The sequence below is a fragment of the Mizuhopecten yessoensis genome, unplaced genomic scaffold (assembly GCF_002113885.1).
Source record: "Mizuhopecten yessoensis strain PY_sf001 unplaced genomic scaffold, ASM211388v2 scaffold7007, whole genome shotgun sequence".
Lineage (NCBI taxonomy): Eukaryota > Metazoa > Mollusca > Bivalvia > Pectinida > Pectinidae > Mizuhopecten > Mizuhopecten yessoensis.
Window position 1 is genome coordinate 18,277 of NW_018406834.1, and position 15,247 is coordinate 33,523.

Sequence of the window (15,247 nt, forward strand, 5' to 3'; positions counted from 1 at the left end):
GTTTGTGCATTAGCTATGTTGATGGTAGGAATTTGTTGGTTACTATAACCTTGATTGCATTTTCATTTTGATGCAACAAACAAAGCTTTGTTGAATATAAACTTAACTTATAAAAGATTATTTTTGACATACACACATATGACTACCTTTATCATTTGGTAATATGGAATGAATTAAATTTAACAAGTACAAATTGTAATGGGAACCATTACAGAAGTCCCCAAACGACCCATTTACTACGAAATGATTGTTGAAACCGGAAATGGACGTTACGGTTGTATTTGTGGTGTAATAAAGTACATATATACCAATTTCCATGAAAATCGGACGATATTTAAATTTGGACAAATAGAGGCTCGGAAATGGCGGTCATTTTGTTGAAACCGGAAATGGACGTTACAGTTGTATCTCTGGTGTCATTCAGTACCTAAATACCAATTTTCATGATAATAGGACAACATTTAAATTTTGACCTATTTGTTGCCTCCCCTTGGCGGGTTTTTTGTTTAAGATTCAGAAAGCAAGTATGGGCACTGGAAGAAAGTGGAGGAAATAAGAATAAGAATAATAACTAGAATTGCAATTGCGAGCAAAAGTGGAAGTCACCCTCCCCTGCTAAGTACGCAGCGGTTTTAATTTTCACAAAACGAACACTGCAGTTGTGTTCGTAGTGCCTTACAACACCTACATACCAATTTTCATCAAAATTAGACCATATTCAAATTTTGACCAATCAGAGGCCATGAAATGGCAGCCATTTTGTTTTTTCACAAAACAAACATCGCAGTTTTGTTTGTAGTGCCATAATACACCTACATTCCAACTTTCATCAAAATTGGACGATATTTAAATATTGACCAATCAGAAACCTGCATTTGGCCGCCATATTGAATCCAAAATGAAATATTTTTAGTCGAAAACGATCGATGTGACGTTATCATCCCTTTCACTAAGTTTCATGATGTTCCATTAAAGAAAACAAATGTTATTACTGGTTATGATTTCGGCCAATCAGAAGCAGCGGCGGCAATCTTGGATGCTTGACCCGGAAAAAAAAGTAGGATGCACAACTACATATAATACTGATTATGTATGCAAAGTTTGATTAGATTCCCATCAGTGGTTCCTGAGATTAAGCGCGGAAGCGGAAGAATAATAATAAGAATAAGTAAGAAACCGAACAATAACAACAAGTCACCCGACTTCGTTCGGGGTGACTTAATAATAATAGATGACAAGAGTAATTAGGAAACGGAACAATAACAACATAAGGATCTTATTACACTGCAACTTATGTATCTTTTTTAATCTTTGCTGGACGATTAAACATGTTTTATTGCCCTGCACTTAGATGGTTGTTATAGCCGTTTATTTACTTCCAACACATCATATCAATAGACACCATAAACATACAAAGAAAAATATCCTGAACATTGGCCGGCTTCTTTTATTATTCGGAAGTCAATTAAACGCTTTGACTTTAAACATATTACCTTGATATTGGGTCAAGGTAATTCATTTGAACAGGCTAGATAACCCTTTATCATACCATACAACTGGCCAAATATATTCACCCTAGGCTTCCTGTTTATTCAGAATATACTTAACAATTTTGAAATAATTTACCCGTCACTGTATATTGGGTCAATGTAATTCATTTGATCAAATCTTATAACCATACATCCAAGTATATTACTGGTCAAATATTGCTAGATTTCTAAGTGATCAAGAAAAACTTTTCACACATTTGTCATTTCACCTTAAAAGCTAGCCAAGTTACTTAATGTCCACAGACTTCGATTCATAGCCCTTCATCCTAGCATGCTTATTGCCGAATAGCAATACCCTAGCCCTCTTATTTATATTGAATATGTGTCAAGGTCATTCATTTGAACAAAATCCCGTTTATGGTTAATAATCAGGGATTAATAAATAGAGTACTGTTTCAGACGTGCATATAAAGGTAAAGTAATTTGCTCTCTTACATGTTTGCTGAATCGTGCGTTTAGATCAATACTTATAATACTTTTTATATCAAATTTGCCGGAATAAAAATAGATCTTACCAGGATTATTTGAGCATCTTGGTAATTGTCCAGTATAGTCTTTAGTTGCTCCAGGAGTGATGGTTGGTCCATGGCACAGTCTGAATCTGTTGAATCAGAGTCCCTATCTACAAAAATATTACCCATTTTTAAAGGTTTTTTTATGAAAATCCCAGACAGTAAATGTTTATGCAAAAACAAATGGGATATTTTTGAAACACGTGAACTGCCTTATTTCACTTCAAACTGTGTATCAATAATATATAGTTTTGGAGTTGGCGACTATTTCTGTTAAAAAAGATACTACTAGTCATTCAATTAGTGTTTCATTCAATAATATACACACAACTGCGATGGAAAATATACTATTGTATTCAACAATCAGGCGTACATTTAAATTGATACCAAGCTAAAGAGGGTAGTTAGCCAATGGTGTTATTAACATGAAGATACAAACTTTATGGTGATAAGCTTAAATTATAAAATATGTCACGCTTGCTTGGATCAAATACTGTAGTAACCTTTATATAATGTTGACTAAGTGCTATTCTTATATTAATTATCAGAATTTTTTTCATGGCTTGGTGTTCATAATAATTCCCCTCAGACAATACACAAAATGGTTTTTCTACACATAATCTTCTAAAACATCCATTAACAACCATTTAAAACATATACGGAGAAATGAAAGTAACACACACACACACTCCTACACACACTCGTACACATTCACACACACACACACACACACACACACACACACACACTAGATAGTAACTTAAAAATTTGGTAATAGACACTGTATGCCACCAAATATGAATTATTAACTGATACAGCATGGTGCAACAAGATCAAGGTCTGTAACAGCACAACGGAGTAGTGCTACGTGTGAATTGTATATGCCTCCATTAAATAAACATGTGTGGAATGCTCTGTAAACCATTTTTTTCCCCTTAATTAAGGTAAGGGCAAACATACACATTACAGTAACCAAGATTTGATTCGCACGACCCTTTTTTCGTATAAATACATACATGATCCAATTTTAATAGTTATGCCTAGGGTGATGAAAGAAACTGACCAGTGAGACAGTAATTTTTGATTGACGTCAGAAATAAAGCAATTTTCTTTCGTACAGAACATCCTGTCATCAATACATATACTCATATTCTAAGTAAGATCATGTGCTATGATAAATTTTCTCAACTGTATAAAATATTCTAAAGATATTTTTTCCTTTTATTTTTACATTATCGGACGAATGCATGTACACAAGCATGAAAGAATGAATTGAATCTCTATTGTTTATGTTTGAATATGGTTATAGCAGCTGATATTATAAAATACATTGTCAATATAGTGATAACAACATACGGGAAGAAAGGCTAATCATACGTCACGTACCCATAGAGAGAGCTTGGCTGTCCGTTTCGCTTCCGCAATTTGATTTAGAGGAACAAAATGAAGCCACATCGGTGACGGTCTCTTCTGCCGGGGGATTTCCTGACATAGTTGCATCCAGTCTTACATTCTGAATGCTAAATTTCTTTCTCTTACGTTCCAAGTGCGGAGAATCGATTAAGTGTTCCCTCTTTTTCTTCCGCCGGGAAGATCCGGGAGGATTTTTGTCATCGTCTTTGCGATCTGCAAAATAAGTGAAAGATTCAAGCAAAGTATCTAAAAGATGTAAGTAACACACACACGGAGGTGATATAAAAGGATAAGTCAATAAAGTATACCAACAATGAACCAGGGAGAAAATAATGTGATGTGATTAGAGTCAGTTATGTAAAACGTTCGTGTTGAAAACTTGATTGTATATCATCAAATATGTTTACTATACAGCGACGGTGTCTATTTTTAGATAGGCCGGAATTCCGACATCGGAAGTGTTCGGAAGTTTTAATTGATCATATAAGGAAGAAATTAATCTTCAAATATTACATTATCTGTACGTGCAATAATATTTACATTTATACAGCAATGGGACTCAATATACCGACAGTTTTTCAGTTGGCGTATCATTACGTAGGCAAACTAGTGTGGGAAATAGTCCCATTAATAGATTGAATCATATCAACTTGCTGTATTCATACTGACGTGCTACAATCATATATAAATCCATTGTATCAATATAAATCCCTGTTGTACTCATTTAGATTTGTATCCATATCGACCTTGTGTAACCATGAAAACCTACTGTATAAATCCATAGAACAATTTGTATTGTTCAGTAATTGCATTTACCCGAAAGGTTTAAAGAATCAAGGATACAAAAACGGGAATATAAAATGCAAGGTGTGAAATGTTTATTTCATTTATGAAAATGAGGGTCCAGTTACTTTGTATCAGAAAACGGTTGATTGAAAAGAATTAAATGTTAAGCATGATAATAAGAAATAATCAACATATATGAGGTTGTTATAGTGGAATATCTAACGACGGTTAGAAAATGTCGGAACAATTTATTAATTAAGGCCGCTTGTGGCCTAAGTTGGTAATATTTCTAACTTTCTTTAATCCTTAGCTATATATTGCGCCATAATATCTAAACCTATGTTGAGTATATATATTCTACCAAGTTTAATGTGACGATAGGGTATTATCGTGCCTGTCTACGTGCTATTGGTATTTTACCATGCAAGAGGACCTAGATGATAAAATTATTTTAATTATGCTGTTCTTTTGCGCGTGCAAACATTTGTCACGTGATGCATACGATTTCATTTCCCAAAAAGCTGCGCGTTTGTATCATTTATAGACAGTTGTCCTGTATTTCCTTTTTAACATGAATATATTTATAGAGAATTATATAAGGACTAGATATAAGGATGCCTCATTATTTGTTGATTTATTGTAAATATACAAACAAAAACAGCGATAAGAAGCAAAGAAAAAATATTGTGGCCGCTGCCGGAGAGTGACCCTTCACACTGAGCATGTTGAACATACTTGTATACCGTTGGTTAAAGTCAATACTCCATGGGTTACGATCACTTTCTTTCTCTGCATCCAATGAATCTGTATCTAACATCAGAGAATAGTTATCTTATAAATAATTAGTGATGTCACAGATAATTCATTTCAATATGTTACACACTATGCGCGGTGTGAATTCTATCTTGCAAAGAAGATATTTGATACGACACAGGTTTGACAAAGGTTGTTATCATTCAGTGTGACACGAGAGACATGTGTTTAGACACTGACTTTGGTGATTGTAACTCTAGTCCACTTCTGCACGGTTTGAACGGCTACGTGACAAAGGGAATATAATCAATACACTTTGTGTGCGATCTAACGCAGTAGTATTTAAAGATATATTACCATAACTGATTACAGATATCATTGATTAAAGGCTGTGGCACAAGCTAGTATTGTATAACCAGATCTACATTGAACTGACAATTGTTTGGCTCTCATATCATATTGGGCATTACATAACAACACTTTTGGTAACTTTTTCTGCAAATCTACAATGTGAAGAATGTTGCGCAATATATCAATGCATGCGAATGTTTACTGAATATCTAATTTAATCTGATTTATTGGAAACTGCTATGTAAACTGGGCTGTCCTTAGCCGATGTGTAAAGCGCTGCAGTGAGAGTATGGTTAACCCATACGTAAGTCTGCGGGAATGACCCGTCACCCTTCAAACCCAGCCATTACATAACAGTTTATTCCATCTTATTTTAATTTGGAGTCATGGCATCAAATATAACGTAATCTGCAAAATACAGATGATTATGAGTATTGCATAGCCATTCCATATTGACTTCAATATAAAAATAAGTTCATAATCAATACTTGAAGATTAGCTAAAATTAAAATCGTTCTCATACTCAAACATGAAATTTGTGCTCAGGCTTGTGCTTCGGAGTTGTTTTAGAAGGGGTTTTTTTACACAAATACACAAATTTAACATATATTATATATTACAGTCACTTATATATCCACATCCATGTATTTTAGGTAAACAGTACGCAGTGGGTTTTTTTCTAGCACTTACTTATTTCTGGTAAATGCAGAATTTCTTTGATACTGTATTTCAATAATAACTATAATGATTTATGAACAGGGGACAACAATAGTGGTAAAACAAACATTAAAAAATGCCATAGTGTATTTAATAAGTTCAACTGAACTGTTTCAATATATCATACATCAAACATGTCATAATAATAATAATGATGATGACCCACTAATCATGATACTGAAGAAAGAGATACATACCCATTACTGTCTTCTGTCTAATCCATGTTTGGTAACTAATAAAAAGATAAAGAATATTGTTATAGCCAAATAAACATTAACATACAAAAATCTTGAAAAAAGTGTATCCCCTTAACTATCTAAATTCGTCTGAAGTTTAAATTGAGGTGCGGGAAGGCAGTTGTATCGTGCTGCTTGTGGTAACTGCATTAAAATGGCGACACGTCACACACCATTGACAATCAAGAATAAATGACACGACCAGCTGACCGGAAAGATGGGCCTAACTGAGATGAACAAAGAAACTGGGCACGTGCACTTACGAGCCGCCAGAGAACATTCAAGCTGGACAAAGACGCGATACGGAAGCTTAACACTGATGAATACATCTTGAAACCGTAGGGTTCGAGTCAATACTTCAGTGACCTTGATGATTATGATCAATGGGAAAACTACGTCAAGAAAGTAGATGCCGAACTTGACGATATCTCTGAGAAACTTTTGTCAGATATTGAGGCCATGTTAAAACGCTGTAAAGACGCTATCTCAAAAAAGCGCTTTGGAACACATTGCGAAAAGTCCCAGTCATGAACACTTGGCAAATGACACAATATATGATATGCGATCGTCACGTAGTTTTCAAAAAGGTAAAAACGTCGGATGATTTATAAAGTTCAAAACTATTCGCTTTTACTGAATTTATAACACCTGCTGTGAATAATTTCTCGATATTTTATATATTAATTCTATTTATTATTTTGTTTTATAATGCATTGCTTACCAAAATTAAGACTCTTTCGATTGTATATGCAGTAATGCAGTAACTACATATTTGCACAGTAAGTGTTTAGGTTCAGTGGTCCTTTACCAGCGTTCAGTGTTGAACAATTGTTAAGCTGTTGTTAGAAATAGCAATGCCTGTAGTGTGCTGTACTAGCATGCTTTATAATATTTATAGTGCGGACCAACTACAAAAAATATAGTCATTGCATAACATCGAATTACCATATAGATATAATAATCATCAGAAATACAAAGTACGAACACTCTTATGCAAACCGAATGAGAAAGTTGATGGACAGGACAAAGTAAATATTTACTGCAAAATATGACCATCCTAACATGTAACAATGTAATGAATTGTGCAAATCCATGTCGCTTATAATATTATTCAGACTTTGATATCTGAGTATTATTGAAATTATGTCATTGCAATCCAAGCAAACATTCAGTGGAAAACCTTTCCAATACTATATTAACTGGATTTTAAATGTAGGCCATTTGTCTTAAGTGTGCAGAATATTAATCAGTCCATTTCACACTGAAAGCAAAATGTGTGGTTTTTGAGAACAGCAAAATATAGCCTGATATTCTTAAACGAACCATAATGTCAATATACGGTAATTGGGAGGACACTAAAGAGGGAGTAAAGACTAATAGAATCTATCACTCCTTTGTGATATAGACAGAGATAACTCAACCAGAGGGTGAGATATCTTTGTCTATATCACACTGGAGGGCTTGATTATTTTTCTCCCACATTTTCAAACCGTAAAAATACTTCCCCTGCGAAGTTGTATTTTTGACCCCGATGCACCGTACTATCATCAATGGCGCATGAATACACGCATAGCCGCTGTACTGCAAATGTGTGTAAAAAAAATCCGCAACGTCAATAATAAATAGAAGTCATAATTAAATTTAGATATTTTATACATTAGTAGTATTAGCAACGTTATATTGTATATTAACATTTTTTGTCATAAGATTAAGCGATATAGTGTCTTTAACGAAAACACACAGAACTAATTGCACTCCCTGACTTCACGCTTCGAAAAGTTCACTCGGAGTCAGAATACAACACCCTCGGTCGTTTCGTTTTGGGGGCTGACATCGTTGTGTTATTGTTTATAGTTATGTTAAAGGTTCCTCCAGTGATTGTTGTGCCTTGGAAGATACTTGGGATTTCACATTCATTGGATTTTAATTTACGAACGCGTTCAGGTTCGCACAAGGACATGCTGTTGTGCGCTGTAGTCACATGTGTAATATTTGTTGACTGTTCGTTTGACATTGGCCGATGTGAGGTAGGTGCACTAGACCCAGTGTGTCGTCCTAAGTCCGTTTGTACGGTTTTATTTGGGCGATTTGTCATTGAGAGAAGAGACGACATCTTCTGTTTTTGTTTATTGTTGACTGTTCTGTAATTGTTCAAAGATTGAATGTTTTTGTGACCGGTTAATGTGATTGCCTGTGCATCTGGAATGTTTTCGTCCAAAAGTTTTTGACACGTGTATTTGCGAACACTGGTATTTGTCAATCTTTTTTGCACAACATTGTTTTCGGACCTGTTAGTAAACATTCCACTTTTTGTCACCATAGTTTTCATTAATTTAAACAGTTTGTTGCGCCCAACAGGAGCTCTCAAAAACCACTGGTCGCGTTGGTGGGGAGTTTTGCTGTGCGTCACCGTACCGAGGTAAAATGGGTGTTCGTCATCACAAAAATTGACAGGTCGCTTTTCCTTGTAAGCTTTGTACGTTTCTACTGGACATTTGTCACTACCGGGTTCCGCGTACATTGCTGGCTTTGTACTCCTTGTGTTTGTAACGTCTATACCTGTCCGTGTTTTTGTCTGTCTTTCGTTAAATTGTAAAAATTCTCTTTCAAGTTCCTGGTCATATCCAAGTTTTAGGTCACCCCAGCATAACTGTCTGTGCTCATCTCCTCCCCTCATCCCGAAATGAAGCATGTTGTTAAACCATACGGTGTTCAGCAGAGATTCAGGTGTGTCTTTACCTAGCTGTTTTGTCTCATACAAAGTGTTTATTTCAGAATCGGTGATAACATCCGCTGCCATTGGTTTATTCCCCATTCCTTTCTTTTTTAAATCTTTTTGTTTGGTTTTGAGCGCCTCTCTCGTACCTGCGAACTGATGACTGGAAATCAAACTATACCCATATCTATGACGTTTTAAATACCTTTCAAACGAGCCAAGCATCCCTCTTAAGTAACTGGGTTGATACTCGCTACCATCTTTCTGTCGTACACAAATTAAAAATTTTGAAAGGTGCGAATCGAGTTCGGTAGTTGGGATTTGGTGCATTTGGCGCAATTCGTTTACGTCGTTCAGAAAATGTTCAAACAGTTTCATATGACAAAGAGTTTTCTTTTTCGTGTTAATATTCTCGTTTTGGTCCACAAAGTTTCTTAAGTCATTTTCGTCCATGTTAACAAATCTACCGGCAACGCGTGGGGCTGTGGCAGTCGCCGTCTGCTGAGGAGAGCCCGGGGGCGCCGGGGTTGTATGTGATCGTCGGGGGGTCAACATTGATTCAGATTGTCCCTGCTCTAACTCATGTAGCATTGCCTGTGTTTCTGCATGGGATATTTCACTCAGATATTTGCTCACATCAAAATCAAGCATATCAAACTCAAGTTCGTCGTCTGCTAGCCCTTTTACCAATTCATGCTTCGACGCTGTAACGATAGTACCGTTACCAAATAATTGCACTTTGTACATAACATACGTTCCTAATGGTTTAACTTCATCTACAATTCTTCCCTTTTCACCATTTCTTCCTACGGTAACACATTCGCCTATTTTGAATTGTCGGGATGTTGAGCTTGCCATTATACAGTGTTTGTTTACATGTGTATTACATGTGTGTAAAAGATGATGATGTAATCGTTTTTGCTGAAAGTGCACAGGGTCACAGGTCATGGTGAAAGAAGTGCGTTGTCTGTGACGTAATAGCGCGTGTCAGCTGTCTTGATCGAGGTAGATCAAGACAGGTTTATCTTTTCCCTACCAAAAACGGGAATGAACCTGTGAAGGGTGGGAGAAATAATTGTCAGCAACTCTCTTTTAGAGTAAAGAATAATGTGGACTCATAAGATCAATATCCATGTACACAGAGAAATCGCGGGCGGTTGGTTAGAATTGTGAGCTGCGTGGGCAGACTTGACATTATCGGGGTTTTTTCACCACTAAAATAACAAAACCTTCATTTTTTTAAAGGACGACACAGTGTTATAGATATTTCTTCGTTATGCAAGTTGGTGCCGGAGATTGTGAGTTCGAGGCCCAGTCATACAGGCCAAGAGTCAATCTCTTTGTTTCATACATTTGTGTGTACTTGACAAATTACTAGGGTCGAAGTTGGTTGTTAAGGATTAACTTCCTTGTCCCGGTTCATTTACAAAAATGTAACTATATAAGACAATATTACATAAATGTGCATAGTCAGTGTAATAAATCTTTATGTTCTAAATCATTATCAAAATAAATGAAGCGTACCATCACTAGGTATACGAGATACCCCCAGTCTGACTTAAGCTGATGTATGGCTTACCTTGTTGTTTGTTAGACGGGCTGAACAACGTCTATGTCGGCTTCAGTACAACATTATCGTTTATGTAGAGATCTCGCCTGACGACTGTCGCCTCGGTCGAAGTCTCTCCAACTAATGTACAGTGTGCATACCTGAATGTCATATGCAGGTGAATACGGTTATCATCTTGTCAGAATGCCAAATACACTGCGTCTGTTATACACAATTATTGATATCAGATTACTCCATGCTCAGCCTGTGTGCAACTCGAAAATGAAAGTAAAACTCTTAATATTCCTAGTAAAGCACTTTGTGTGAATCATGTTTGCAAACTCGAATCAATAACTATTTGTTTAATGTAATACCCAATCACAACGTATTTTGATATCCAGCTATTACTGAACTGATATACAGCTATGGATTTAACTGTACCTGATTGTAACTGTCACACACGTGAGGTTCGGGGTAGGATAATTAAGAGAGTGTCCTGTCCAGTATCCGCATATAAAACCCGTACAAATAAAGATTATCGTGAAATCTCCATTTACACTTACAGTTGACTGACTGACAACACAACGGAAACAAACCGTGGCGATGTGGCTAGCAGCCAATGCCTTATTTGGTATTTAGGTATATACACGGACATGTGTCACTTTGTATATGCAGAAGGAATAACCTGATAAGTGATAATATTTCTGTATTATATTATCATCTATAGATGAAAAGTAATATCAACTGTATAATATCAGCATTCGATCATTACGAAAGCATGTTTATAGCATATGAATTACTTAAAATGGGTTTATGGGAAGTAATGTAAAATGTAGAAATTATTTCATTATGCAGGTTCATGTATTGAAAATGTATGTTTTGTTTTTCGATTGTTGTGCTTTCTTTATAAATAAAATTTAAAAGAACTTATTATATTTTGCGTATCATATTGTGTGGCCAGTAAAGACCATTGATAGCTTTAATGGAAATGTGTGAAATGTGTAGGGTGTGTAACATATTCACTACAGTATTGATCATTTAGCAAAATCCGATTATCTAAATTATCTGTGACATCACTTACTATACATGAGATAAATATACACTGATATTAGCTACGAGCATAGATGTTATTTTGTAAAGAAGATATCCTATACTTCCTTTTTTTCCTCGACACATATTTAACAAAGGTTGTGCAGTAAGCATTCTATGAGAGATTTGTGTTATACAATGAGTGTAACTCTAGCCCACTTCTGCGCAGTTTAAATGACTACGTGACGAGTAGGTATTCTACACGAAAACAAAAGTAAACATTTCCTTGTAGAACGTTCATTGTTAAGGTTCAACAAGCCCCCTGAAAGAGGTAATAGTCACCCTAAATTTCAACCCCATGGCAAATCATATTCAAATATTCTTATCACAAATCGGAATATATATATGTAATTCAAATACATTGAACTTGTACATGAGCTATTAAAAAGGTATATAACCAGGTCAACGAAGTCAAAAATACGGCATTAAGGCTGATGTAATGATAAAAGTTGCTCACCAGATTTATAACATGTCAATCTCCTTAGTGACCCAACTGAATGTTTCGAAATGACATGTTATTTGAAGATCATTTGTATACGTAGGTCAAGCGGGGCTTTATTTCTCTTTAACTATGTGTGGAGAGGCATACTGGCCTCACAAGTAGATGATTGTTGCTATGGGAATGTACAAAAATCATAGTAAAACGTCAGAGTAACATATTTTAACTGTATATATGTGTATAACCATAGACATTTGACCATACATACTACTTAAACTTCATATAAAATGTCCTTCCTTAGCATTCAATATTGTAATAAAAGAGCTAGACTTGTTGTAAACATTATTGTACTTTTCAGCTTCAATGTTTATAACATGTCTAGTGCATTCATATAATCACATAATGTTATCAAATGGCACATCATCTCAAGTTCATTTATCGATCAAGGTTACTTATCCATTGTTTTCTTATTTAAAATTTGCTAAAATGTATTACCAGGAGATTTTATTATGATTTTAGTGGTTTCGCATGGCAACATCTATCTTTATTTGTGGTCGGAATTCCTCACAACAGTTAGTAGAAGAAAAATAAAGCTCCGCATGACCTAGGTATATAAATAAACTTTAGATTATGGGTCATTTCCCAGCACTCAGTAGGGTTGCAAAAGAGATTGACATGTTATAAGTCCGGTGAACTATTTTTATAAAGACATCAGCCTTAATGCCCTTTTTTGACTACGTTAACCTGGCTATGTATTTTTTTATGGCCAATGTGCAAGTTCAATATATACAAATAACATATGTGAGTTCCGATTTGTAATTGAGGTCTTAGAACATGACTTACCAGGGGATTGGAATTTTAGTTGACTACGTCATCTTTTAGGGGGCTTGTTGAACCTTAAGTCAGCAAGAAATGACCTGATTTACTGATGAACAGTGAAGCAAATCATAAAATATTTCGATAAATTCAAAAATTGTAAACTTACTTAAACTGGTTGATTGTCTTTTCTCTGGATTACACGGACTCTTCGAATCTATATTTGGCGATGATATAGAGGTTAGAGTTGATGTATTCGTCCGTTGTGTGATAAGGTTCTCTTTATCGTGAGATCAAGGCTTAAGCAGGTAACAAGTAAATATCTACATTCCTGCTATTTATCCAATTATGAAACACAGTATATCTTCTTGAGATGATTAAGGGATTACGATATGATGTATCCCTAGATGTGTGAAGTACTTTCTTGTTATATATATGGTAATGTTTATAATATAAGTCAAGGTTACTTGGTGTCAACGTGTTTTCGGAAAATTCGATAACGAAAGTGAAACATGTCCTGTTTCCGGTAAAAATTCATATAACGTTATCATTTGTCTGGCTTCAAATAGACGTGTCACGTATGCCACTTATCCAACAAATAACTTTATTGGCTAAATGCTTTAAAACATAACAGTACGTACGTCCGTCTGTCAACTTTTCCATTAAAACACTGCTAGTCCTGAACGGCTCAACGGATTTGATTTGATTTGGCCTACTAGAACGGAGGGTGTGGCCCCTCTGGGGCCAGATGGGAAGATCCGTTTTTATATGGTAACGGAGGAGGGGGGTATAGGGGGGGGGCCAAATTTAGATATTTAGAATCTAAACACAATTTTGGCAAAAGCATCATTGGCCAAGGGGGCCTAATATTTGTTTAAACGGAGTTAGATAAATAGGGTCCATGAGGGAGAACATGGGGGGGGGGGTATGGGGGGGAAATAAGGGAAATTTAGATATTTAGAATCTAAACAAAATTCTGTCTAAAGCATCATTGGCCAAGTGGGCCTTATATTTGTTTAAACGTAGGCAGATAGGTAGGGTTAATGAGGGAGAACATGGGGGAGGGGTAAATGTTTAAAATTCGTTTGTGAAGAACTTTTTTGAGCAATGGGGTACTTTTTAAGTCCCTAAAATTTACGAATGGAGGGAATTCAATCAAATTTGGTAAAAAGCAGCTCTCGGCAAATGGGATTTTAACTTTGTATAAATGATGGACGGGGGGGGGTGCCCATGAGAGCAGAGTGGTTGGGCCCAATAGGGGTAAATGAGGTAAATGGGAGACAGGTGCTGCTGAGAGACGTTGTTTTATTCAATGAGAATATTTTTCTCCATGTCTCTGGGCCTCTTGTTTCCATTTTATTGTCAGCGTAATAACAAATTGATCAAATAGGCTTTCAGTGTAATATTACCAACCAACTTAACTTGCTTTATAACAATTTTACATCCCTTCGACTAACAAACTAGTTGTCTGGAGATGCTCCAGGGCCCGTATTCATGAAACCGTTCTCACGCCCCAGCACGGATTTTGTGCTCAGGCCATATTCCTTGTTCCCAATGTCAATTAACAATCAATGTCTAAATATATTTTTTATCAGTTGGCATGATTTAAGCACAGAATTCATGCTTGAGCCTGAGAACGAGTTCATGGATACGGGTCCAGAATACTGCAGCACGTCTGGTTACTCATACTCAAAAGAGAGAGCAATATCTACTGTAAAACAGAGACAGGTACACAGAGCCTTGGATCATAATTGACCAAGGTACTTTCCTTGATTTTAAACGAAATCATGACGGGTGCCACATGTGATGAAGGTTCTGATTACCATTTTTAAGAAATTGGTTTAATCTGTCTTTCAAAACTATCATTAACCCATCGTTAATATATATATTGACAGGACAACTAAATATAAATAGTATCCATGTGTGTTTGGTTACATAACGATTATTTTATAGTTTGTTGCATGATTTTTGATTTTGAATACCACACAGAGATATATGGGTTTTTGAATCACTTAGATTATTAGATATGAACTTACAAAAAATGTTAAGGGAACCTGAAATAAGATGGAGTGAGAAAGGTTGCAAAACAAGCGATCGGTAGGTTTTACCGTAAAGTGATAAACAAGAAACGTTATAAAGAAGTTTTACTGTTTAGTTACAAACAAGGCCCATCATATAGAGGTTTTACCGTATAGTGATAAAAAAGAAACATTATAAAGAAGTGTTACTGTATTGTTACAAACAAGGCCAATCATATAGAGGTTTTACCGTATAGTGATAAACAAGAAACTTTATAAAGAAGTGTTACTGTAAAGAGATA